Here is a 22,332-nt window from a genome sequence, read left to right on the forward strand (position 1 = left end):
TACGTCGCGAGACATGCTTATGATAATTGTGTGCTCATACTTTAATAGGTGCGATCATACCAGCACTAATGCACCGAATCCCATCAGAACTCCGCAGTTAAGCGTGCTTGTGCGAGAGTAGTACTAGGATGGGTGACCTCCTGGGAATTGCTCATGTTGCACCTTTTTTTTTTTACGTCGTGCTTACCCTCGTTCCTTAAACGACGCTATCTTGAATAGTTTAGCTAAAGCGAGCCTCAATGACCTAATTTTCGGCAGGCTCGCACAAGCCCCACAGGGATTCTCAGCTCGACTTACCCTACATCGTAAGAAATGCTTATGATAATTATGTGCGCAAACTTTTATAGGTGCGATCATACCAGCACTAATGCACCGGATCCCATCAGAACTCCGCAGTTAAGCGTGCTTGGGCGAGAGTAGTTCTAGGATGGGTGACCTCCTGGGAAGTCCTCGTGTTGCACCTTTTTTTTTACGTCGTGCTTACCCTCGTTCTTTAAACGACGCTATCTTGAATAGTTTAGCTAAAGCGAGCCTCAATGACCTGATTTTTGGCAAGCTCGCACAAGCCACGCAGGGATTCGCAGCTCGACTTAGCCTACGTCGCGAGAGATGCTTATAATAATTATGTGCGCAAACTTTAATAGGTGCGATCATACCAGCACTAATGCACCGGATCCTATCAGAACTCCGCAGTTAAGCGTGCTTGGGCGAGAGTAGTACTAGGATGGGTGACCTCCTGGGAAGTCCTCGTGTTGCACCTTTTTTTTTTTACGTCGTGCTTACCCTCGTTTTTTAAACGACGCTATCTTGAATAGTTTAGCTAAAGCGAGCCTCAATTACCTGATTTTCGGCAAGCTCGCACGGGCCCCGCAGGGATTCGCAGCTCGACTTACCTTACGTCGCGAGACATGCTTATGATAATTGTGTGCGCATACTTTAACAGGTGCGATCATACCAGCACTAATGCACCGGATCCCATCAGAACTCCGCAGTTAAGCGTGCTTGGGCAAGAGTAGTACTAGGATGGGTGTCCTCTTGGGAAGTCCTCGTGTTTCACCTTTTTTTTACGTCATGCTTACCCTCGTTCTATAAACGACGCTATCTTGAATAGTTTAGCTAAAGCGAGCCCCAATGACTTGATTTTCGGCAAGCTCGCACAGTCCCCGCAGGGATTCGCAGCTCGACTTACCCTACGTCGCGAGAGATGCTTATGATAATTATGTGCGCAAACTTTAATAGGTGCGATCATACCAGCACTAATGCACCGGATCCCATCAGAACTCCGCAGTTAAGCGTGCTTGGGCGAGAGTAGTACTAGGATGGGTGACCTCTTGGGAAGTCCTCGTGTTGCACCTTTTTTTTTTTTTTTTACGTCGGGCTTACCCTCGTTCTTTAAACGACGCTATCTTGAATAGTTTAGCTAAAGCGAGCCTCAATGACCTGATTTTCGGCAAGCTCGCACAGGCCCCGCAGGATTCGCAGCTCGACTTACCCTACGTCTCGAGAGATGCTTATGATAATTATGTGCACAAACTTTAATAGGTGTGATCATACCAGCACTAATGCACCGGATCCTATCAGAACTCCGCAATTAAGCGTGCTTGGGCGAGAGTAGTACTAGGATGGGTGACCTCCTGCGAAGTCCTTGTGTTGCACCTTTTTTTTTACGTCGTGCTTACCCTCGTTCTTTAAACGACGCTATCTTGAATAGTTTAGCTAAAGCGAGCCTCAATTACCTGATTTTCGGCAAGCTCGCACGGGCTCCGCAGGGATTCGCAGCTCGAATTACCTTACGTCGCGAGACATGCTTATGATAATTGTGTGCGCATACTTTAACAGGTGTGATCATACCAGCACTAATGCACCGGATCCCATCAGAACTCCGCAGTTAAGCGTGCTTGGGCGAGAGTAGTACTAGGATGGGTGACCTCTTGGGAAGTCCTCGTGTTTCACCTTTTTTTTTACGTCATGCTTACCCTCGTTCTTTAAACGACGCTATCTTGAATAGTTTAGCTAAAGCGAGCCTCAATGACCTGATTTTCGGCAAGCTCGCACGGGCCCCGCAGGGATTCGCAGCTCGACTTACCCTACGTCGCGAGACATGCTTATGATAATTGTGTGCTTATACTTTAACAGGTGCGATCATACCAGCACTAATGCACCGGATCCCATCAGAACTCCGCAGTTAAGCGTGCTTGGACGAGAGTAGTACTAGGATGGGGGACATCCTGGGAAGTCCTTGTGTTGCACCTTTTTTTTTCCGTCGTGCTTACCCTCGTTCTTTAAATGACGCTATCTTGAATAGTTTAGCTAAAGCGAGCCTCAATGACCTGATTTTCGGCAGGCTCGCACAGGCCCCGAAGGGATTCGCAGCTCGACTTACCCTACGTCGCGAGAGATGCTTATGATAATTATGTGCGCAAACTTTAATAGGTGCGATCATACCAGCACTAATGCACCTGATCCCATCAGAACTCCACAGTTAAGCGTGCTTCGGTTAGAGTAGTACTAGGATGGGTGACCTCCTGGGAAGTCCTCGTGTTGCACCTTTTTTCTTTTTTACGTCGTGTTTACACTCGTTCTTTAAACGACGCTATCTTGAATAGCTTAGCTAAAGCGAGCCTCAATGACCTGATTTTCGACAAGCTCGCAAAGGCCCCGCAGGATTCGCAGCTCGCCTTACCCTACGTCACGAGAGATGCTTATGATAATTATGTGCACAAACTTTAATAGGTGCGATCATACCAACACTAATGCACCGGATCCTATCAGAACTCCGCAGTTAAGCGTGCTTGGGAGAGAGTAGTACTAGGATGGGTGACCTCCTACGAAGTCCTTGTGTTGCACCTTTTTTTTTACGTCGTGCTTACCCTCGTTCTTTAAACGACGCTATTTTGAATAGTTTAGCTTAAGTGAGCCTCAATTACCTGATTCTCGGCAAGCTCGCACGGGCTCCGCAGGGATTTGCAGCTCGACTTACCTTACGTCGCGAGACATGCTTATGATAATTGTGTGCGCATACTTTAACAGGTGCGATCATACCAGCACTAATGCACCGGATCCCATCAGAACTCCGCAATTAAGCGTGCTTGGGCGAGAGTAGTACTAGGATGGGTGACCTCCTGGGAAGTCCTCGTGTTGCACCTTTTTTTTTTACGTCGTGCTTACCCTCGTTCTTTAAACGACGCTATCTTGAATAGTTTAGCTAAAGCGAGCCTCAATAACCTGATTTTCGGTAAGCTCGCACGGGCTCCGCAGGGATTCGCAGCTCGAATTACCTTACGTCGCGAGACATGCTTATGATAATTGTGTGCGCATACTTTAACAGGTGTGATCATACCAGCACTAATGCACCGGATCCCATCAGAACTCCGCAGTTAAGCGTGCTTGGGCGAGAGTAGTACTAGGATGGGTGACCTCTTGGGAAGTCCTCGTGTTTCACCTTTTTTTTTACGTCATGCTTACCCTCGTTCTTTAAACGACGCTATCTTGAATAGTTTAGCTAAAGCGAGCCTCAATGACCTGATTTTCGGCAAGCTCGCACGGGCCCCGCAGGGATTCGCAGCTCAACTTACCCTACGTCGCGAGACATGCTTATGATAATTGTGTGCGCATACTTTAACAGGTGCGATCATACCAGCACTAATGCACCGGATCCCATCAGAACTCCGCAGTTAAGCGTGCTTGGACGAGAGTAGTACTAGGATGGGGGACATCCTGGGAAGTCCTTGTGTTGCACCTTTTTTTTTTTTACGTCGTGCTTACCCTCGTTCTTTAAATGACGCTATCTTGAATAGTTTAGCTAAAGTGAGCCTCAATGACCTGATTTTCGGCAGGCTCGCACAGGCCCCGAAGGGATTCGCAGCTCGACTTACCTTACGTCGCGAGAGATGCTTATGATAATTATGTGCGCAAACTTTAATAGGTGCGATCATACCAGCACTAATGCACCTGATCCCATCAGAACTCCACAGTTAAGCGTGCTTCGGTTAGAGTAGTACTAGGATGGGTGACCTCCTGGGAAGTCCTCGTGTTGCACCTTTTTTCTTTTTTACGTCGTGTTTACACTCGTTCTTTAAACGACGCTATCTTGAATAGCTTAGCTAAAGCGAGCCTCAATGACCTGATTTTCGAAAAGCTCACAAAGGCCCCGCAGGATTCGCAGCTCGCCTTACCCTACGTCACGAGAGATGCTTATGATAATTATGTGCGCAAACTTTAATAGGTGCGATCATACCAACACTAATGCACCGGATCCTATCAGAACTCCGCAGTTAAGCGTGCTTGGGAGAGAGTAGTACTAGGATGGGTGACCTCCTACGAAGTCCTTGTGTTGCACCTTTTTTTTTACGTCGTGCTTACCCTCGTTCTTTAAACGACGCTATTTTGAATAGTTTAGATAAAGTGAGCCTCAATTACCTGATTCTCGGCAAGCTCGCACGGGCTCCGCAGGGATTTGCAGCTCGACTTACCTTACGTCGCGAGACATGCTTATGATAATTGTGTGCGCATACTTTAACAGGTGCGATCATACCAGCACTAATGCACCGGATCCCATCAGAACTCCACAGTTAAGCGTGCTTCGGTTAGAGTAGTACTAGGATGGGTGACCTCCTGGGAAGTCCTCGTGTTGCACCTTTTTTCTTTTTTACGTCGTGTTTACACTCGTTCTTTAAACGACGCTATCTTGAATAGCTTAGCTAAAGCGAGCCTCAATGACCTGATTTTCGAAAAGCTCACAAAGGCCCCGCAGGATTCGCAGCTCGCCTTACCCTACGTCACGAGAGATGCTTATGATAATTATGTGCGCAAACTTTAATAGGTGCGATCATACCAACACTAATGCACCGGATCCTATCAGAACTCCGCAGTTAAGCGTGCTTGGGAGAGAGTAGTACTAGGATGGGTGACCTCCTACGAAGTCCTTGTGTTGCACCTTTTTTTTTACGTCGTGCTTACCCTCGTTCTTTAAACGACGCTATTTTGAATAGTTTAGATAAAGTGAGCCTCAATTACCTGATTCTCGGCAAGCTCGCACGGGCTCCGCAGGGATTTGCAGCTCGACTTACCTTACGTCGCGAGACATGCTTATGATAATTGTGTGCGCATACTTTAACAGGTGCGATCATACCAGCACTAATGCACCGGATCCCATCAGAACTCCGCAATTAAGCGTGCTTGGGCGAGAGTAGTACTAGGATGGGTGACCTCCTGGGAAGTCCTCGTGTTGCACCTTTTTTTTTTACGTCGTGCTTACCCTCGTTCTTTAAACGACGCTATCTTGAATAGTTTAGCTAAAGCGAGCCTCAATTACCTGATTTTCGGCAAGCTCGCACGGACACCGCAGGGATTCGCAGCTCGACTTACCTTACGTCGCGAGACATGCTTATGATAATTGTGTGCGCATACTTTAACAGGTGCGATCATACCAGCACTAATGCACCGGATCCCATCAGAACTCCGTAGTTAAGCGTGCTTGGGCGAGAGTAGTACTAGGATGGGTGTCCTCTTGGGAAGTCCTCGTGTTTCACCTTTTTTTTACGTCATGCTTACCCTCGTTCTATAAACGACGCTATCTTGAATAGTTTAGCTAAAGCGAGCCCCAATGACTTGATTTTCGGCAAGCTCGCACAGTCCCCGCAGGGATTCGCAGCTCGACTTACCCTACGTCGCGAGAGATGCTTACGATAATTATGTGCGCAAACTTTAATAGGTGCGATCATACCAGCACTAATGCACCGGATCCCATCAGAACTCCGCAGTTAAGCGTGCTTGGGCGAGAGTAGTACTAGGATGGGTGACCTCTTGGGAAGTCCTCGTGTTGCACCTTTTTTTTTTTTACGTCGGGCTTACCCTCGTTCTTTAAACGACGCTATCTTGAATAGTTTAGCTAAAGCGAGCCTCAATGACCTGATTTTCGGCAAGCTCGCACAGGCCCCGCAGGATTCGCAGCTCGACTTACCCTACGTCGCGAGAGATGCTTATGATAATTATGTGCACAAACTTTAATAGGTGTGATCATACCAGCACTAATGCACCGGATCCTATCAGAACTCCGCAATTAAGCGTGCTTGGGCGAGAGTAGTACTAGGATGGGTGACCTCCTGCGAAGTCCTTGTGTTGCACCTTTTTTTTTACGTTGTGCTTACCCTCGTTTTTTAAACGACGCTATCTTGAATAGTTTAGCTAAAGCGAGCCTCAATTACCTGATTTTCGGCAAGCTCGCACGGGCCCAGCAGGGATTCGCAGCTCGACTTACCCTACGTCACGAGACATGCTTATGATAATTGTGTGCGCATACTTTAACAGGTGCGATCATACCAGCACTAATGCACCAGATCCCATCAGAACTCCGCAGTTAAGCGTGCTTGGGCGAGGGTAGAACTAGGATGGGTGACCTCTTGGGAAGTCCTCGTGTTGCACCTTTTTTTTTACGTCGTGCTTACCCTCGTTCTTTAATCGACGCTATCTTGAATAGTTTAGCTAAAGCGAGCCTCAATGACCTAATTTTTGGCAAGCTCGCACAGGCCCCGCAGGGATTCGCAGCTCGACTTACCCTACGTCGCGAGAGATGCTTATGATAATTATGTGCGCAAACTTTAATAGGTGTGATCATACCAGTACTAATGCACCGGATCCTATCAGAACTCCGCAGTTAAGCATGCTTGGGCGAGAGTAGTACTAGGATGGGTGACCTCCTGGGAAGTCCTTGTGTTGCACCTTTTTTTTTACGTCGTGCTTACCATCGTTCTTTAAACGACGCTATCTTGAATAGTTTAGCTAAAGCGAGCCTCAATTACCTGATTTTCGGCAAGCTCGCACGGGCTCCGCAGGGATTCGCAGCTCGACTTACCTTACGTCGCGAGACATGCTTATGATAATTGTGTACGCATACTTTAACAGGTGTGATCATACCAGCACTAATGCACCGGATCCCATCAGAACTCCGCAGTTAAGCGTGCTTGGGCGAGAGTAGTACTAGGATGGGTGCCCTCTTGGGAAGTCCTCGTGTTTCACCTTTTTTTTTACGTCATGCTTACCCTCCTTCTTTAAACGACGCTATCTTGAATAGTTTAGCTAAAGCGAGCCTCAATGACCTGATTTTCGGCAAGCTCGCACAGGCCCCGCAGGGATTCGCAGCTCGACTTACCCTACGTCGCGAGAGATGCTTATGATAATTCTGTGCGCAAACTTTAATAGGTGCGATCATACCAGCACTAATGCACCGGATCCCATCAGAACTCCGCAGTTAAGCGTGCTTTGGCGAGAGTAGTATTAGGATGGGTGACCTCCTGTGAAGTCCTTGTGTTGCACCTTTTTTTTTACATCGTGCTTACAATCGTTCTTTAAACGATGCTATCTTGAATAGCTTAGCTAAGGCAAGCCTCAATGACCTGATTTTCGGCAAGCTGGCGCGGGCCTCGCAGGGATTCACAGCTCGACTTACCCTACGTCGCGAGAGATGCTTATGATAATTATGTGCACATACTTTAATAGGTGCGATCATACAAGCACTAATGCACCGGATCCTATAAGAACTCTGCAGTTAAGCGTGCTTGGGCGAGAGTAGTACTAGGATGGGTGACCTCCTGTGAAGTCCTTGTGTTGCACCTTTTTTTTTCTACGTCGTGCTTACCCTCGTTCTTTAAACGATGCTATCTTGAATAGTTTAGCTAAAGCGAGCCTCAATGACCTGATTTTTGGCAAGCTCGAACGGGCCCCGCAGGGATTGGCAGCTCGACTTACCCTACGTCGCGAGAGATGCTTATGATAATTATGTGCGCATACTTTAATAGGTGCGATCATACAAGCACTAATGCACCGGATCCTATCAGAACTCTGCAGTTAAGCGTGCTTGGGCGAGAGTAGTACCAGGATGGGTGACCTCCTGTGAAGTCCTTGTGTTGCACCTTTTTTTTTTCTACGTCGTGCTTACCCTCGTTCTTTAAACGACGCTATCTTGAATAGTTTAGCTAAAGCGAGCCTCAATGACCTGATTGTCGGCAAGCTCGCACAGGCCCCGTAGGATTCGCAGCTCGACTTACCCTACGTCGCGAGAGATGCTTATGATAATTATGTGCGCAAAATTTAATAGGTGTGATCATACCAGTACTAATGCACCGGATCCTATCAGAACTCCGCAGTTAAGCATGCTTGGGCGAGAGTAGTACTAGGATGGGTGACCTCCTGGGAAGTCCTTGTGTTGCACCCTTTCTTTTTATGTCGTGCTTACCCTCGTTCTTTAAACGACGCTATCTTGAATAGTTTAGCTAAAGCGAGCCTCAATTACCTGATTTTCGGCAAGCTCGCACGGGCTCCGCAGGGATTCGCAGCTCGACTTACCTTACGTCGCGAGACATGCTTATGATAATTGTGTGCGCATACTTTAACAGGTGTGATCATTCCAGCACTAATGCACCGGATCCCATCAGAACTCCACAGTTAAGCGTGCTTGGGCGAGAGTAGTACTAGGATGGGTGACCTCTTGGGAAGTCCTCGTGTTTCACCTTTTTTTTTACGTCATGCTTACCCTCGTTCTTTAAACGACGCTATCATGAATAATTTAGCTAAAGCGAGCCTCAATGACCTAATTTTCGGCAAGCTCGCACAGGCCCCGCAGGGATTCGCAGCTCGATTTACCCTACGTCGCGAGAGATGCTTATGATAATTATGTGCGCAAACTTTTATAGGTGCGATCATACCAGCACTAATGCACCGGATCCCATCAGAACTCCGCAGTTAAGCGTGCTTGGGCGAGAGTAGTACTAGGATGGGTGACCTCCTGGGATGTCCTCGTGTTGCACCTTTTTTTTTTATGTCATGCTTACCCTCGTTCTTTAAACGACGCTATCTTGAATAGTTTAGCTAAAGCGAGCCTCAATGACCTGATTTTCGGCAAGCTCGCACAGGCCCCGCAGGATTCGCAGCTCGACTTACCCTACGTCACGAGAGATGCTTATGATAATTATGTGCACATACTTTAATAGGTGCGATCATACAAGCACTAATGCACCGGATCCTATAAGAACTCTGCAGTTAAGCGTGCTTGGGCGAGAGTAGTACTAGGATGGGTGACCTCCTGGGAAGTCCTTGTGTTGCACCCTTTTTTTTTATGTCGTGCTTACCCTCGTTCTTTAAACGACGCTATCTTGAATAGTTTAGCTAAAGCGAGCCTCAATTACCTGATTTTCGGCAAGCTCGCACGGGCTCCGCAGGGATTCGCAGCTCGACTTACCTTACGTCGCGAGACATGCTTATGATAATTGTGTGCGCATACTTTAACAGGTGTGATCATTCCAGCACTAATGCACCGGATCCCATCAGAACTCCACAGTTAAGCGTGCTTGGGCGAGAGTAGTACTAGGATGGGTGACCTCTTGGGAAGTCCTCGTGTTTCACCTTTTTTTTTACGTCATGCTTACCCTCGTTCTTTAAACGACGCTATCATGAATAATTTAGCTAAAGCGAGCCTCAATGACCTAATTTTCGGCAAGCTCGCACAGGCCCCGCAGGGATTCGCAGCTCGATTTACCCTACGTCGCGAGAGATGCTTATGATAATTATGTGCGCAAACTTTTATAGGTGCGATCATACCAGCACTAATGCACCGGATCCCATCAGAACTCCGCAGTTAAGCGTGCTTGGGCGAGAGTAGTACTAGGATGGGTGACCTCCTGGGATGTCCTCGTGTTGCACCTTTTTTTTTATGTCATGCTTACCCTCGTTCTTTAAACGACGCTATCTTGAATAGTTTAGCTAAAGCGAGCCTCAATGACCTGATTTTCGGCAAGCTCGCACAGGCCCCGCAGGATTCGCAGCTCGACTTACCCTACGTCACGAGAGATGCTTATGATAATTATGTGCGCAAACTTTAATAGGTGTGATCATACCAGCAGTAATGCACCGGATCCTATCAGAACTCCGCAGTTAAGCGTGCTTGGGCGAGAGTAGTACTAGGATGGGTGACCTCCTGCGAAGTCCTTGTGTTGCACCTTTTTTTTTTACGTCGTGCTTACCCTCGTTCTTTAAACGACGCTATCATGAATAGTTTAGCTAAAGCGAGCCTTAATTACCTGATTTTCGGCAAGCTCGCACGGGCCCCGCAGGGATTCGCAGCTCGACTTACCCTACGTCGCGAGACATGCTTATGATAATTGTGTGTGGATACTTTAACAGGTGCGATCATACCAGCACTAATGCACCGGATCCCATCAGAACTCCACAGTTAAGCGTGCATGGGCGAGAGTAGAACTAGGATGGGTGACCTCCTGGGAAGTCCTCATGTTGCACCTTTTTTTTTTTACGCGTGCTTACCCTCGTTCTTTAAACGACGCTATCTTGAATAGTTTAGCTAAAGCTAGCCTCAATGACCTAATTTTCGGCAAGCTCGCACAGGCCCCACAGGGATTCGCAGCTCGACTTACCCTACGTCGCGAGAGATGCTTATGATAATTATGTGCGCAAACTTTAATAGGTGCGATCTTACAAGCACTAATGTACCGGATCCTATCAGAACTCCGCAGTTAAGCGTGCTTGGGCGAGAGTAGTATTAGGATGGGTGACCTCCTGTGAAGTCCTTGTGTTGCACCTTTTTTTTTACATCGTGCTTACAATCGTTCTTTAAACGATGCTATCTTGAATAGCTTAGCTAAGGCAAGCCTCAATGACTTGATTTTCGGCAAGCTCGCACGGGCCTCGCAGGGATTCGCAGCTCGACTTACCCTACGTCGCGAGAGATGCTTATGATAATTATGTGCACATACTTTAATAGGTGCGATCATACAAGCACTAATGCACCAGATCCTATCAGAACTCCGCAGTTAAGCGTGCTTGGGCGAGAGTAGTACTAGGATGGGTGACCTCCTGTGAAGTCCTTGTGTTGCACCTTTTTTTTTCTACGTCGTGCTTACCCTCGTTCTTTAAACGACGCTATCTTGAATAGTTTAGCTAAAGCGAGCCTCAATGACCTGATTTTCGGCAAGCTCGCACAGGCCCCGCAGGATTCGCAGCTCGCCTTACCCTACGTCGCGAGAGATGCTTATGATAATTATGTGCGCAAACTTTAATAGGTGCGATCATACCAGCACTAATGCACTGGATCCTATCAGAACTCCGCAGTTAAGCGTGCTTGGGCGAGAGTAGTACTAGGATAGGTGACCTACTGCGAAGTCCTTGTGTTGCACCTTTTTTTTTTACGTCGTGCTTACCCTCGTTCTTTAAACGACGCTATCTTGAATAGTTTAGCTAAAGTGAGCCTCAATTACCTGATTTTCGGCAAGCTCGCACGGGCTCTACAGGGATTCGCAGCTCGACTTACGTTACGTCGCGAGACATGCTTATGATAATTGTGTGCGCATACTTTAACAGGTGCGATCATACCAGCACTAATGCACGGGATCCCATCAGAACTCTGCAGTTAAGCGTGCTTGGGCGAGAGTAGTACTAGGATGGGTGACCTCCTGGGAAGTCCTCGTGTTGCACCTTTTTTTTTAGGTCGTGCTTACCCTCGTTCTTTAAACGACTCTATCTTGAATAGTTTAGCTAAAGTGGGCCTCAATGACCTGATTTTCTGCAGGCTCACACAGGCCCCGCAGGGATTCGCAGCTCGATTTACCCTACGACGCGAGAGATGCTTATGACAATTATGTGCGCAAACCTTAATAGGTGCGATCATACCAGCACTAATGCACCGGATCCCATCAGAACTCCGCAGTTAAGCGTGCTTGGGCGAGAGTAGTACTAGGATGGGTGACCTCTTGGGAAGTCCTCGGGTTGCACCATTTTTTTTTTTACGTCGTGCTTACCCTCGTTCTTTAAACGACGCTATCTTGAATAGTTTAGCTAAAGCGAGCCTCAATTACCTGATTTTCGGCAAGCTCGCACGGGCCTGCAAGGATTCGCAGCTCGACTTACCTTACGTCGCGAGACATGCTTATGATAATTGTGTGCGCATACTTTAACAGGTGCGATCATACCAGCACTAATGCACCGGATCCCATCAGAACTCTGCAGTTAAGCGTGCTTGGGCGAGAGTAGTACTAGGATGGGTGACCTCTTGGGAAGTCCTCGTGTTTCACCTTTTTTTTTTACGTCATGCTTACCGTCGTTCCTTAAACGACGCTATCTTGAATAGTTTAGCTAAAGCGAGCCTCAATGACCTGATTTTCGGCAAGCTCGCACGGGCCCCGCAGGGATTCGCAGCTCGACTTACCCTACGTCGCGAGACATGCTTATGATAATTGTGTGCGCATACTTTAACAGGTGCGATCATACCAGCACTAATGCACCGGATCCCATTAGAACTCCGCAGTTAAGCGTGCTTGGGCGAGAGTAGTACTCGGATGGGTGACCTCCTGGGAAGTCCTCGTGTTGCACCTTTTTTTTTACGTCGTGCTTACCCTCGCTCTTTAAACGACGCTATCTTGAATAGTTTAGCTATAGCGAGCCTCAATGACCTAATTTTCGGCAAGCTCGCACAGGCCCCGCAGGGATTCGCAGCTCGACTTACCCTACGTCGTGAGAGATGCCTATGATAATTATGTGCGCAAACTTTAATAGGTGCGATCATACAAGAACTAATGCACCGGATCCTATCAGAACTCCGCAGTTAAGCGTGCTTGGGCGAGAGTAGTACTAGGATGGGTGACCTCCTGTGAAGTCCTTGTGTTGAACCTTTTTTTTTTACGTCGTGCTTACCCTCGTTCTTTAAACGACGCTAACTTGAATAGTTTAGCTAAAGCAAGCCTCAATGACCTGATTTTCGGCAAGCTCGCACTGGCCCCGCAAGGATTCGCAGCTCGACTTACCCTACGTCGCGAGAGATGCTTATGATAATTATGTGCGCATACTTTAATAGGTACGATCATACCAGCACTAATTTACCGGATCCCATCAGAACTCCGCAGTTAAGCGTCCTTGGGCGAGAGTAGTACTAGCATGGGTGACCTCTTGGGAAGTTCTCGTGCTGCACCTCTCTCTCTCTTTTTTTTTTTTTTATCTTGAATAGTTTAGCTTAAGCGAGCCTCAATGACCTGATTTTCGGCAAGCTCGCCCGGGCCCGCAGGGATTCGCAGCTCGACTTACCCTACGTCGCGAGACATGCTTATGATAATTGTGTGCGCATACTTTAATAGGTGCGATCATACCAGCACTAATGCACCAGATCCCATCAGAACTCCGCAGTTAAGCTTGCTTGCGCGAGAGTAGTACTAGGATGGGTGACCTCCTGGGATGTCCTCGTGTTGCACCTTTTTTTTTACGTCGTTCTTACCCTCGTTCTTCAAACGACACTATCTTGAATAGTTTAGCTAAAGCGAGCCTCAATTACCTGATTTTTGGCAAGCTCGCACGGGCCCCGCAGGGATTCGCAGCTCGACTTACCCTACGTCGCGAGACATGCTTATGATAATTATGTGCGCTGATGCCAAGGCATCATAGGCTAGTTTCACTAGCATTTTTCTGTTAGTTTTAGTTGTTTTATGCATTTTCTTGAGCTTAAAGTAACCAAAAATGGTTAAATGAAGAACAAAGTAATGAACCATCCAAACAATATGATTTCGATGCAAATTCCATGAGTTTTAGTTATATTACTTAAATGCTATGAATGAAAGATTTCTCATGAAATTTTGCAAGACTTTGATGCAATTGTTTGGATGATTTCAGGGAAGAAGAGGCTAAGCAAGGAAGCAACAAAATCAATAAAGGAAGCTTGAATATCACATGTGGAGTTTAAGTTCCAGTTTAAGCCTAAACTGGAGCTTAAACGCCAAAATCATGAAGAATAAGAAATGCTGGGATTGAAGTTTAACCTCCAGTTTGACCTCAAACTGGAGGTTAAACGCCAGAATGAAAAGCCTCACTTAAGGAGCATTCCACGTTTAACCTCCAGTTTGACCTCAAACTGGAGGTTAAACGCCAGAATGAGTATGCCACCCAGGGAGGAGTTCCACGTTTAACCTCCAGTTTGACCTCAAACTGGAGGTTAAACGCCAGAACCAGGAAGAGTACCAGGGGCCATTCCACGTTTAAGCTCCAGTTTGACTCAAACTGGAGCTTAAACGTGTTCGATAGTTTTTTCACTCCAGGGTTGCTCTCTCCATCTCCACGTTTAACCTCCAGTTTGACCCCAAACTGGAGGTTAAACGTGTTCGACACCTCCAGGGCCACCATTCCAAGCTTCCACGTTTAACCTCCAGTTTGACCTCAAACTGGAGGTTAAACGTGTTCGACCTCCAGGGCTGCCCTTCCTATCTCCACGTTTAAGCTTCAGTTTAACCTTAAACTGAAGCTTAAACGTGTTCGACTACATGACTCTCCAGGGCTACCTTCTTCCATTTCCACGTTTAAGCTTCAGTTTAACCTTAACTGAAGCTTAAACGTGCTTCTACAAATGGCATCACTGGAAGTGTCTGGCGTTTAAGTTGCAGTTTAAGCTTAAACTACAACTTAAACGCCACTCTTGAAAAAAGGTTTCTGGGCCAAAAATATTGTGATTTAAGTTAGTCTTTGAGCACAATTATTAACTTAAACTTACTTTGGTATGAAACCCAATTGAATATCATGGTTTATGGGATTGGGCCTGAGGGATTGATGAGTTTGAAATCTCATTTATTGAGTCATGTGCCATTATTTGATTATCACTAAGTTGGCTCAATAAATGTTACAGGATTTGGATCAACAACCTCATCAAGATTATGGATCATAAACCCAAGACAAAAGGAAAGCAAGGAGAGGCCTCAAAGCCCAAGAAGCACAACTGAAGCTCAATATAGAAAGTGTATAAATAGGATAGAAGTTAAGTTAGGGGGGACTTTTACTTTCACTTTTAGCTAGTTTCTTTTTCTTTGTAATTGAATTCAGAGCTATGATTCACTAAACCCCCTTTCATTGGGTTAGGGAGCTCTATTGTAATTCAATGAATCAATAATAGTTTATCTTCTTCTTCAATCTTTTCTCTTGAATTTTGTTAGAAAGCTTCTCGATCTAATTCCATTGAGTAGTTGTCTTGGGAAAGAGACTACTCATACTTGGAATCCTTCGGAGCCTTGGGAAAGGAATGGAGGATTCATGCTAGAGAAGCTTTCTCACAGTGGATTGGATTGGGGTTTGGATGGATATTGTGACATGTAATCCTACCAAATTGTGGTTCATGAAATTGTGTGGTATAATCAGTGATCAAGCATCATCTCTTCTTATGAACATTTAAACCAAGGGATTGGGAATTTGTTTGTTTTTAGAGAGCATTGGTGAGCCAAGGAATTGGGATCCAATCATATAAGATTGCCAAGCAAAATTCAATGAATGCATTGGTTGAGGAAGAGATTTACATGTTTTGATTCGGAGATTTCAATATCTCCTAAACCCAATGAACTCCCCATTTCTGATTTCCACTTTCTCTTTACATTCTGCAATTCAATTCTTGCAATCATCCCCATTCCCTTTTAATTTCAGCAATTTACATTCTGCTCTTTAATTCATGCAATTTAAGATTCAGCCATTTAATTTTCTTGTCATTTACTTTTCCCGCCAATTTTACATTCCGCAATTCTCATCTCAATTCTTGATTCCGCTCAACTAGAACACACTTCTAATCCGAATTGCTCACTCAACCAATCCTTGTGGGATTCGACCTCACTCTATTGTGAGTTTTTACTTGACGACGATAACCGGTGCACTTGCCGGAAGGAATTTTGCCGATCGTGCAATTTCCTAAATCGTAGCATAACATGTTTATGCGCATCAAGTTTATGGCGCCGTTGCCGGGGATTGGTTTTCGATTGACAATTCTCAAATTGGAAGCTAACTAGATTGAGCAATTTTCTCTTGCTTTGTTAATTCTGTTCTAAATACTTGTTGAATTTTAATTTCTGCACTTGGTTACATGCTTTCTTTCTTTATGCCTTTAAATTCATGCAACTAACTCACTGACTCACTAACTGTTTGAATTAATTCCTCAATTGAGCTGACCATACTCTTCCATTAACCAAGAGTATTTTACCTGTTTGTGTTTGAGCTGTGTTCTTGTATGACAGGTAGGAGAGGAGAGACATCAACTCCTCCATATACCGAACCGGAAAGGACCCTTCATAGACTTAGAAGGGAAGCAAGAGGGAAGAGAGTAGTGGGAGAAGAGGAATCTGAAGGAGAATCTGAGGACAATTTTGAGGAAGCTCTAGATCTCAACATGGATAGAGAAGTTCACAACCATGAGAGAGCTGATGGAAACAATGCCATTCCTGAGAGGAGGGTTCTTAGTTCATACATAAACCCAACCTCTGGGAATTGTGGTAGTAGCATCCAGAAACCACCCATTCAGGCCAACAATTTTGAGCTCAAGCCACAGCTAATATCATTGGTGGAAAATCATTGTTCCTTTGGAGGAAGTGCTAATGAAGACCCAAACCAACATCTCACAAAATTCCTGAGAATTTGTGACACTGTGAAGTCCAATGGAGTCCAGGAAGATGCCTATAAACTGCTCTTGTTCCCATTTTCACTTAGGGACAAGGCAGCTAAGTGGCTGGAATCATTCCCAAGGGGGAGTCTAACCACATGGGATGAGGTGGAAGGCAAGTTTCTGGCACGTTTCTACCCTCCACAAAAGGTCAATAGGCTTCGATCTGAGGTCCAGACTTTTAGACAACAAGATGGTGAAACTCTCTACGAGGCATGGGAGAGATTCAAGGACTTGACAAGGAAATGCCCACCAAACATGTTCCATGATTGGGTGCAATTGCACATCTTCTATGATGGGCTCTCTTATGAATCAAGGAAGGCTGTAGACCATTCATCAGGAGGTTCATTGAACAAGAAAAAGACCGTGGAAGAAGCCATTGAAGTGATCGAGACAGTGGCTGAGAATGAGTACTACTATGCATCAGAAAGGCACAACACTAAGGGAGTCATGGAGCTGAACCATGTTGATACAATTCTAGCCCAAAACAAGGTGTTTGCCAAGCAACTAGCAGAGCTTACCAGGCAATTAGAAACAAAGCAAGTGGCTGCAATACACACACAAGATCAAGAGGAAGTAGGCATTGAAGGAGGTGATTGGGATGAGGTTAACTATGTGGGAAACCAACAAAGGCAATCATATGATCCACACTCCAACACTTACAACCCAGGCTGGAGAAACCACCCAAACTTTGGGTGGGGAAACCAACAAACCCAACCACAAAACCACAAACCTTACAACCACAACCAACAAAACAATTCCACATACCAAAACTCCAACCAAAGATCATACCAAGCCACACAAAACACTTACCCCCAATCATCATATCATGGCCAAAATAATCAACATACCCAACCTAATCCGAACCAACAATTTCAAGATCAATTAAACCGGATGGAAGGAATGATGGCAACCATGAGCCAAGACATAATTGAATTGAAGAGCTTCAGGGATGATGTGAGAACTACCTTAAGAAACCATGGTGAAAAACTCAAAAGGTTGGAATCTCAAGTAGGAGAGCTATCTCAACAGGCACCCAAATCAACTGCAGTGTTCCCTAGTGACACAGAAAAGAATCCTAAGGGGGAACAAAAGAGAGTAAGATGGGAAGAGTGCAAGGCCATCACCATATTGAAGGAAGTCTCAGAAGAAGAAGGAATCAGGTCCTCACAGCAGGAACCAGAAATCTTGAAAGAAGATGTGGAAGAAGTTAAGCAGGAAAGTGGAACTGAGCAAGCCAAGGATCTGCAAAAAGGCATGATGGAAGTATACCAACCAAAAGCACCATTTCCTGAGAGGTTAGGAGGAGGTGAAAAAAGGAAAACCTATTCAAGGTTTCTAGAGACATTTAATTCTCTGCATGTCAATATTCCCTTTCTTGAGATTCTTCATCAAATGCCCACACACATCAAGTATTTAAAGGAATTGTTAAGCAAGAAAAGAGTTTTGAAGGGAGGACAAACGGTAACAATGAACAAAGAATGCAGTGCTCTCATCAAGAAGGACACACTCTCTAAGAAAACGGACCCAGGAAGTTTTCATATCCCTTGCATCATAGGGGAAACAAAAATTGACAGAGGATTCTGTGATCTAGGAGCTAGCATAAATGTGATGCCTCTAACTCTTATGAAGAGGCTACAACTGAACGAGGTGAGATCCACTGATGTAATCATACAACTGGCTGACAAAACTCAGAAGCAAGCTGAAGGGGTAGTTGAAAATGTGCTGGTGAAAGTAGGAGATTATTATTTCCCCACAGACTTTGTCATTGTGGACATGGAGGAAAGCTATTTACACCCTATCATTCTGGGCAGACCATTTCTAGCCACTACTAGAGCGCTCATAGATGTAGAACAAGGAGAACTAATTCTGAGAATACATGATGAACAGCTCATTTTCAAAGTCTTCAAACCTGCATCTGAGCCTGAACCAGAATCTGAAAAGCCTAAAGATGAGAGTAGCCATCCGTGTTTGGAGGAAAGTAATCCAGCAGCTGAGACTCTAAAACAGTCATTGGAAGGCAAACAAGAGTTGCAAGAGTTAGAGCCACAAGAATCAGTGGAAACAGATCAGAAGGATCCTCCTGACATAAAGGTCAATGAAGAAATCCTCAAGAGAAAGGGAAGAGTGATAGGGAGATTGCCAAGAGGATGGAGAAACAAGAAAATTCCCACTGAAGGTTTTTCTCCGGGAGATAAAGTGATCTCAAGTCATTATCTGCCAATCCCACCTGGCCTCAAGACCATTCCTTCCCAGCTCCCTCAAGTGTTCACAATCAAGAAAGTTCTTTCTATGGAACATTTAGAGGTCATGAATGAATCAAGAGGGGACGTTTTCATAGTGAGAGGAGAGGACGTCAAGCACTACAATCCACCCTAACAAGGGACAACCGTCAAGCTAATGACGTTAAACAAGCGCTTGTTGGGAGGCAACCCAACCTGAGGTAATACCTTTTTGCTGTTTCTTTTATTTGTTTCAATAAAAGGGGTAAAGTAGTTTCTGTGCATTGCAAAGAATTAAGTTTGGTGTTTCACACCAAACAATGAATTCATGGATCCATAAGTCAAAGGGGAATGTGTGACTCTAAGTTTGGTGTTCCACCATAAAGATCAACTGAACACAACAACCTTTGAATTATGTGAAAGGAACAACTATTCTAAGCAGTCACAGAAATGCTTTAAACCCTTAGTAGCAACATCATTCCAAGATAACTCAAGGATTCAAAGAACACAGAGAAGTAAGTGGGAGACTAAGTTTGGTGTTCACACACCAACTTAAGAATCCGATACTTACCCACACATAGTTGAGCTAACCACTTAAGTGCTTGAGGAGCAAGCAACTTCATTACTCTTTGCAGGAAAGGAAACAAGAACCTTAAAGCATGAAGCAACATTTAGGAAGAAGAAGGAGAAATCAAAGTGTTTCCTGACAACAAAGAGAAAACAAGGAATTTCACAAGGTGGTATTATTCCTTGATAATTCTTTAAAAAGGTTAAACAAAAGCATGCGTGTTCTGGTTTAAACTGTAAATGTTGACTCTTTCTGGAATGTGTAGTTTTTTTTTTTTTTTTGTTAATTGCTTTGAATAAAGTGAATGCTTAGATGTTTGGATATAACTTCACCTTCTTAAACAAGTGCCTGCCATGCTTGTTCTGTTTCCAAAAAAATAAAAGAAAAGCTTGAACAAAAGTAACTTGGCTAAATTAGTGACAAATCAAGTAGAATTAAGTGGTGGTATGCATGCTTGAGTGTTTAGTCACATCACTAAAATTAGAGTGTAGAATTATCATTTTTTATGTAGAAGTAAAAATTGTCTATGGATCTTGATGAATAAATGTCTTTGGCCATGAAAAAGAAAGAAAAAGGAAAAGAAAAAGCCACGGAAAAAGGCAACCAAAAAGCAAAAAAAAATTGAGAAAATAAGCTAGGCACCAATGGTTTGAACTTCTGAGACAAATGCCTGTGGTGTTTATGTATTAAGGATATGCTTGGATGAATAGGTTCTGAGGAGTGTTTCAACACTTGGTAACTTGGGTTAACTAACCCGGGATTATCAACCAAAAGTCCATTATCAAGAGCAACCTCAATACAAAACATTTAGTCACACAAAGAGGTGCTGGGCACCAATGTCTCAAGAAGAAATGTGAACTAAAATGCCTAAAGTGGATATGTGTAGTGCACTGATAAGAAAAAGAAAATGCCAAAGGCTTGTGCAACACATGACACTAAGCAAACAAGGAGCAAAAGAAGCTCTAAGAAAAAGAAAAGAAAAACAAAAGAGAAGTGCCAAAGACATAAGAATAACAGGAGGCCATAGCAATTTTTGACGGATGCAATGAAAAAGTGATAATCCTACCTGATAAGTATGAAAAAGTGATGCTGCAACTTTCTGCATAGAACCCTTCTGATCAACTTCAAATGCTTGCTAATATAGCCAATGTAATTACTTTCTGTTCATACTTTCTTCTCAAATAACTCAGGACTTGCTTAGGGACAAGCAAGTATTAAGTTTGGTGTTGTGATGCCAAGGCATCATAGGCTAGTTTCACTAGCATTTTTCTGTTAGTTTTAGTTGTTTTATGCATTTTCTTGAGCTTAAAGTAACCAAAAATGGTTAAATGAAGAACAAAGTAATGAACCATCCAAACAATATGATTTCGATGCAAATTCCATGAGTTTTAGTTATATTACTTAAATGCTATGAATGAAAGATTTCTCATGAAATTTTGCAAGACTTTGATGCAATTGTTTGGATGATTTCAGGGAAGAAGAGGCTAAGCAAGGAAGCAACAAAATCAATAAAGGAAGCTTGAATATCACATGTGGAGTTTAAGTTCCAGTTTAAGCCTAAACTGGAGCTTAAACGCCAAAATCATGAAGAATAAGAAATGCTGGGATTGAAGTTTAACCTCCAGTTTGACCTCAAACTGGAGGTTAAACGCCAGAATGAAAAGCCTCACTTAAGGAGCATTCCACGTTTAACCTCCAGTTTGACCTCAAACTGGAGGTTAAACGCCAGAATGAGTATGCCACCCAGGGAGGAGTTCCACGTTTAACCTCCAGTTTGACCTCAAACTGGAGGTTAAACGCCAGAACCAGGAAGAGTACCAGGGGCCATTCCACGTTTAAGCTCCAGTTTGACTCAAACTGGAGCTTAAACGTGTTCGATAGTTTTTTCACTCCAGGGTTGCTCTCTCCATCTCCACGTTTAACCTCCAGTTTGACCCCAAACTGGAGGTTAAACGTGTTCGACACCTCCAGGGCCACCATTCCAAGCTTCCACGTTTAACCTCCAGTTTGACCTCAAACTGGAGGTTAAACGTGTTCGACCTCCAGGGCTGCCCTTCCTATCTCCACGTTTAAGCTTCAGTTTAACCTTAAACTGAAGCTTAAACGTGTTCGACTACATGACTCTCCAGGGCTACCTTCTTCCATTTCCACGTTTAAGCTTCAGTTTAACCTTAACTGAAGCTTAAACGTGCTTCTACAAATGGCATCACTGGAAGTGTCTGGCGTTTAAGTTGCAGTTTAAGCTTAAACTACAACTTAAACGCCACTCTTGAAAAAAGGTTTCTGGGCCAAAAATATTGTGATTTAAGTTAGTCTTTGAGCACAATTATTAACTTAAACTTACTTTGGTATGAAACCCAATTGAATATCATGGTTTATGGGATTGGGCCTGAGGGATTGATGAGTTTGAAATCTCATTTATTGAGTCATGTGCCATTATTTGATTATCACTAAGTTGGCTCAATAAATGTTACAGGATTTGGATCAACAACCTCATCAAGATTATGGATCATAAACCCAAGACAAAAGGAAAGCAAGGAGAGGCCTCAAAGCCCAAGAAGCACAACTGAAGCTCAATATAGAAAGTGTATAAATAGGATAGAAGTTAAGTTAGGGGGGACTTTTACTTTCACTTTTAGCTAGTTTCTTTTTCTTTGTAATTGAATTCAGAGCTATGATTCACTAAACCCCCTTTCATTGGGTTAGGGAGCTCTATTGTAATTCAATGAATCAATAATAGTTTATCTTCTTCTTCAATCTTTTCTCTTGAATTTTGTTAGAAAGCTTCTCGATCTAATTCCATTGAGTAGTTGTCTTGGGAAAGAGACTACTCATACTTGGAATCCTTCGGAGCCTTGGGAAAGGAATGGAGGATTCATGCTAGAGAAGCTTTCTCACAGTGGATTGGATTGGGGTTTGGATGGATATTGTGACATGTAATCCTACCAAATTGTGGTTCATGAAATTGTGTGGTATAATCAGTGATCAAGCATCATCTCTTCTTATGAACATTTAAACCAAGGGATTGGGAATTTGTTTGTTTTTAGAGAGCATTGGTGAGCCAAGGAATTGGGATCCAATCATATAAG

General features: G+C 44.4%; 26 non-coding genes and 20 pseudogenes across 26 annotated transcripts; 45 read left to right on the forward strand and 1 right to left on the reverse strand.

Moving 5' to 3' along the window:
- The first annotated feature begins 46 nt into the window (after positions 1-46).
- Positions 47-165, forward strand: LOC148561032 (5S ribosomal RNA; annotated as a pseudogene).
- Positions 166-345: 180 nt separating this feature from the next.
- LOC148561033 (5S ribosomal RNA) lies at positions 346-464 on the forward strand. Its single transcript, XR_015889989.1, has one exon. It is a non-coding gene; the product is annotated as a 5S ribosomal RNA (ribosomal RNA).
- A 178-nt stretch (positions 465-642) lies between these two features.
- LOC148561034 (5S ribosomal RNA) lies at positions 643-761 on the forward strand. The gene has a single exon (XR_015889894.1). It is a non-coding gene; the product is annotated as a 5S ribosomal RNA (ribosomal RNA).
- Positions 762-941: 180 nt separating this feature from the next.
- LOC148561035 (5S ribosomal RNA) lies at positions 942-1,060 on the forward strand. The gene has a single exon (XR_015891688.1). It is a non-coding gene; the product is annotated as a 5S ribosomal RNA (ribosomal RNA).
- A 177-nt stretch (positions 1,061-1,237) lies between these two features.
- LOC148561036 (5S ribosomal RNA) lies at positions 1,238-1,356 on the forward strand. The gene has a single exon (XR_015888698.1). It is a non-coding gene; the product is annotated as a 5S ribosomal RNA (ribosomal RNA).
- A 184-nt stretch (positions 1,357-1,540) lies between these two features.
- LOC148561037 (5S ribosomal RNA) lies at positions 1,541-1,659 on the forward strand (annotated as a pseudogene).
- Positions 1,660-1,837: 178 nt separating this feature from the next.
- LOC148561038 (5S ribosomal RNA) lies at positions 1,838-1,956 on the forward strand. Its single transcript, XR_015890483.1, has one exon. It is a non-coding gene; the product is annotated as a 5S ribosomal RNA (ribosomal RNA).
- A 178-nt stretch (positions 1,957-2,134) lies between these two features.
- Positions 2,135-2,253, forward strand: LOC148561039 (5S ribosomal RNA). The gene has a single exon (XR_015891615.1). It is a non-coding gene; the product is annotated as a 5S ribosomal RNA (ribosomal RNA).
- Positions 2,254-2,431: 178 nt separating this feature from the next.
- Positions 2,432-2,550, forward strand: LOC148561040 (5S ribosomal RNA; annotated as a pseudogene).
- A 181-nt stretch (positions 2,551-2,731) lies between these two features.
- On the forward strand, positions 2,732-2,850 carry LOC148561041 (5S ribosomal RNA; annotated as a pseudogene).
- A 178-nt stretch (positions 2,851-3,028) lies between these two features.
- Positions 3,029-3,147, forward strand: LOC148561042 (5S ribosomal RNA). Its single transcript, XR_015890046.1, has one exon. It is a non-coding gene; the product is annotated as a 5S ribosomal RNA (ribosomal RNA).
- A 179-nt stretch (positions 3,148-3,326) lies between these two features.
- LOC148561043 (5S ribosomal RNA) lies at positions 3,327-3,445 on the forward strand. Its single transcript, XR_015890484.1, has one exon. It is a non-coding gene; the product is annotated as a 5S ribosomal RNA (ribosomal RNA).
- Positions 3,446-3,623: 178 nt separating this feature from the next.
- LOC148561044 (5S ribosomal RNA) lies at positions 3,624-3,742 on the forward strand. Its single transcript, XR_015891616.1, has one exon. It is a non-coding gene; the product is annotated as a 5S ribosomal RNA (ribosomal RNA).
- Positions 3,743-3,923: 181 nt separating this feature from the next.
- LOC148561045 (5S ribosomal RNA) lies at positions 3,924-4,042 on the forward strand (annotated as a pseudogene).
- A 181-nt stretch (positions 4,043-4,223) lies between these two features.
- LOC148561046 (5S ribosomal RNA) lies at positions 4,224-4,342 on the forward strand (annotated as a pseudogene).
- A 178-nt stretch (positions 4,343-4,520) lies between these two features.
- LOC148561047 (5S ribosomal RNA) lies at positions 4,521-4,639 on the forward strand (annotated as a pseudogene).
- A 181-nt stretch (positions 4,640-4,820) lies between these two features.
- Positions 4,821-4,939, forward strand: LOC148561048 (5S ribosomal RNA; annotated as a pseudogene).
- Positions 4,940-5,117: 178 nt separating this feature from the next.
- LOC148561049 (5S ribosomal RNA) lies at positions 5,118-5,236 on the forward strand. The gene has a single exon (XR_015890047.1). It is a non-coding gene; the product is annotated as a 5S ribosomal RNA (ribosomal RNA).
- Positions 5,237-5,415: 179 nt separating this feature from the next.
- Positions 5,416-5,534, forward strand: LOC148561050 (5S ribosomal RNA). The gene has a single exon (XR_015891050.1). It is a non-coding gene; the product is annotated as a 5S ribosomal RNA (ribosomal RNA).
- Positions 5,535-5,711: 177 nt separating this feature from the next.
- On the forward strand, positions 5,712-5,830 carry LOC148561051 (5S ribosomal RNA). Its single transcript, XR_015888699.1, has one exon. It is a non-coding gene; the product is annotated as a 5S ribosomal RNA (ribosomal RNA).
- A 180-nt stretch (positions 5,831-6,010) lies between these two features.
- Positions 6,011-6,129, forward strand: LOC148561052 (5S ribosomal RNA; annotated as a pseudogene).
- Positions 6,130-6,307: 178 nt separating this feature from the next.
- Positions 6,308-6,426, forward strand: LOC148561053 (5S ribosomal RNA). The gene has a single exon (XR_015891256.1). It is a non-coding gene; the product is annotated as a 5S ribosomal RNA (ribosomal RNA).
- A 178-nt stretch (positions 6,427-6,604) lies between these two features.
- On the forward strand, positions 6,605-6,723 carry LOC148561054 (5S ribosomal RNA). Its single transcript, XR_015891745.1, has one exon. It is a non-coding gene; the product is annotated as a 5S ribosomal RNA (ribosomal RNA).
- Positions 6,724-6,901: 178 nt separating this feature from the next.
- On the forward strand, positions 6,902-7,020 carry LOC148561055 (5S ribosomal RNA). The gene has a single exon (XR_015891013.1). It is a non-coding gene; the product is annotated as a 5S ribosomal RNA (ribosomal RNA).
- A 178-nt stretch (positions 7,021-7,198) lies between these two features.
- LOC148561056 (5S ribosomal RNA) lies at positions 7,199-7,317 on the forward strand. The gene has a single exon (XR_015891704.1). It is a non-coding gene; the product is annotated as a 5S ribosomal RNA (ribosomal RNA).
- A 178-nt stretch (positions 7,318-7,495) lies between these two features.
- On the forward strand, positions 7,496-7,614 carry LOC148561057 (5S ribosomal RNA; annotated as a pseudogene).
- A 180-nt stretch (positions 7,615-7,794) lies between these two features.
- LOC148561058 (5S ribosomal RNA) lies at positions 7,795-7,913 on the forward strand (annotated as a pseudogene).
- Positions 7,914-8,093: 180 nt separating this feature from the next.
- Positions 8,094-8,212, forward strand: LOC148561059 (5S ribosomal RNA; annotated as a pseudogene).
- Positions 8,213-8,391: 179 nt separating this feature from the next.
- Positions 8,392-8,510, forward strand: LOC148561060 (5S ribosomal RNA). Its single transcript, XR_015891758.1, has one exon. It is a non-coding gene; the product is annotated as a 5S ribosomal RNA (ribosomal RNA).
- A 178-nt stretch (positions 8,511-8,688) lies between these two features.
- On the forward strand, positions 8,689-8,807 carry LOC148561061 (5S ribosomal RNA). Its single transcript, XR_015890208.1, has one exon. It is a non-coding gene; the product is annotated as a 5S ribosomal RNA (ribosomal RNA).
- Positions 8,808-8,985: 178 nt separating this feature from the next.
- Positions 8,986-9,104, forward strand: LOC148561062 (5S ribosomal RNA; annotated as a pseudogene).
- A 179-nt stretch (positions 9,105-9,283) lies between these two features.
- LOC148561063 (5S ribosomal RNA) lies at positions 9,284-9,402 on the forward strand. The gene has a single exon (XR_015891759.1). It is a non-coding gene; the product is annotated as a 5S ribosomal RNA (ribosomal RNA).
- A 178-nt stretch (positions 9,403-9,580) lies between these two features.
- LOC148561064 (5S ribosomal RNA) lies at positions 9,581-9,699 on the forward strand. Its single transcript, XR_015890209.1, has one exon. It is a non-coding gene; the product is annotated as a 5S ribosomal RNA (ribosomal RNA).
- Positions 9,700-9,876: 177 nt separating this feature from the next.
- Positions 9,877-9,995, forward strand: LOC148561065 (5S ribosomal RNA). Its single transcript, XR_015891788.1, has one exon. It is a non-coding gene; the product is annotated as a 5S ribosomal RNA (ribosomal RNA).
- Positions 9,996-10,174: 179 nt separating this feature from the next.
- LOC148561066 (5S ribosomal RNA) lies at positions 10,175-10,293 on the forward strand (annotated as a pseudogene).
- A 179-nt stretch (positions 10,294-10,472) lies between these two features.
- Positions 10,473-10,591, forward strand: LOC148561067 (5S ribosomal RNA; annotated as a pseudogene).
- A 178-nt stretch (positions 10,592-10,769) lies between these two features.
- Positions 10,770-10,888, forward strand: LOC148561068 (5S ribosomal RNA; annotated as a pseudogene).
- Positions 10,889-11,067: 179 nt separating this feature from the next.
- LOC148561069 (5S ribosomal RNA) lies at positions 11,068-11,186 on the forward strand (annotated as a pseudogene).
- A 179-nt stretch (positions 11,187-11,365) lies between these two features.
- On the forward strand, positions 11,366-11,484 carry LOC148561070 (5S ribosomal RNA). Its single transcript, XR_015890848.1, has one exon. It is a non-coding gene; the product is annotated as a 5S ribosomal RNA (ribosomal RNA).
- Positions 11,485-11,662: 178 nt separating this feature from the next.
- LOC148561071 (5S ribosomal RNA) lies at positions 11,663-11,781 on the forward strand. Its single transcript, XR_015890667.1, has one exon. It is a non-coding gene; the product is annotated as a 5S ribosomal RNA (ribosomal RNA).
- Positions 11,782-11,961: 180 nt separating this feature from the next.
- On the forward strand, positions 11,962-12,080 carry LOC148561072 (5S ribosomal RNA). The gene has a single exon (XR_015891203.1). It is a non-coding gene; the product is annotated as a 5S ribosomal RNA (ribosomal RNA).
- A 179-nt stretch (positions 12,081-12,259) lies between these two features.
- Positions 12,260-12,378, forward strand: LOC148561073 (5S ribosomal RNA). Its single transcript, XR_015889260.1, has one exon. It is a non-coding gene; the product is annotated as a 5S ribosomal RNA (ribosomal RNA).
- Positions 12,379-12,556: 178 nt separating this feature from the next.
- LOC148561074 (5S ribosomal RNA) lies at positions 12,557-12,675 on the forward strand (annotated as a pseudogene).
- Positions 12,676-12,854: 179 nt separating this feature from the next.
- On the forward strand, positions 12,855-12,973 carry LOC148561075 (5S ribosomal RNA; annotated as a pseudogene).
- A 158-nt stretch (positions 12,974-13,131) lies between these two features.
- On the forward strand, positions 13,132-13,250 carry LOC148561076 (5S ribosomal RNA; annotated as a pseudogene).
- Positions 13,251-16,609: 3,359 nt separating this feature from the next.
- On the reverse strand, positions 16,610-16,713 carry LOC148561077 (small nucleolar RNA R71). Its single transcript, XR_015886590.1, has one exon. It is a non-coding gene; the product is annotated as a small nucleolar RNA R71 (small nucleolar RNA).
- Positions 16,714-22,332: the final 5,619 nt, after the last annotated feature.

Source organism: Arachis ipaensis, chromosome B6 (genome assembly GCF_059453495.1).
Source record: "Arachis ipaensis isolate K30076 ecotype BB chromosome B6, ASM5945349v1, whole genome shotgun sequence".
Lineage (NCBI taxonomy): Eukaryota > Viridiplantae > Streptophyta > Magnoliopsida > Fabales > Fabaceae > Arachis > Arachis ipaensis.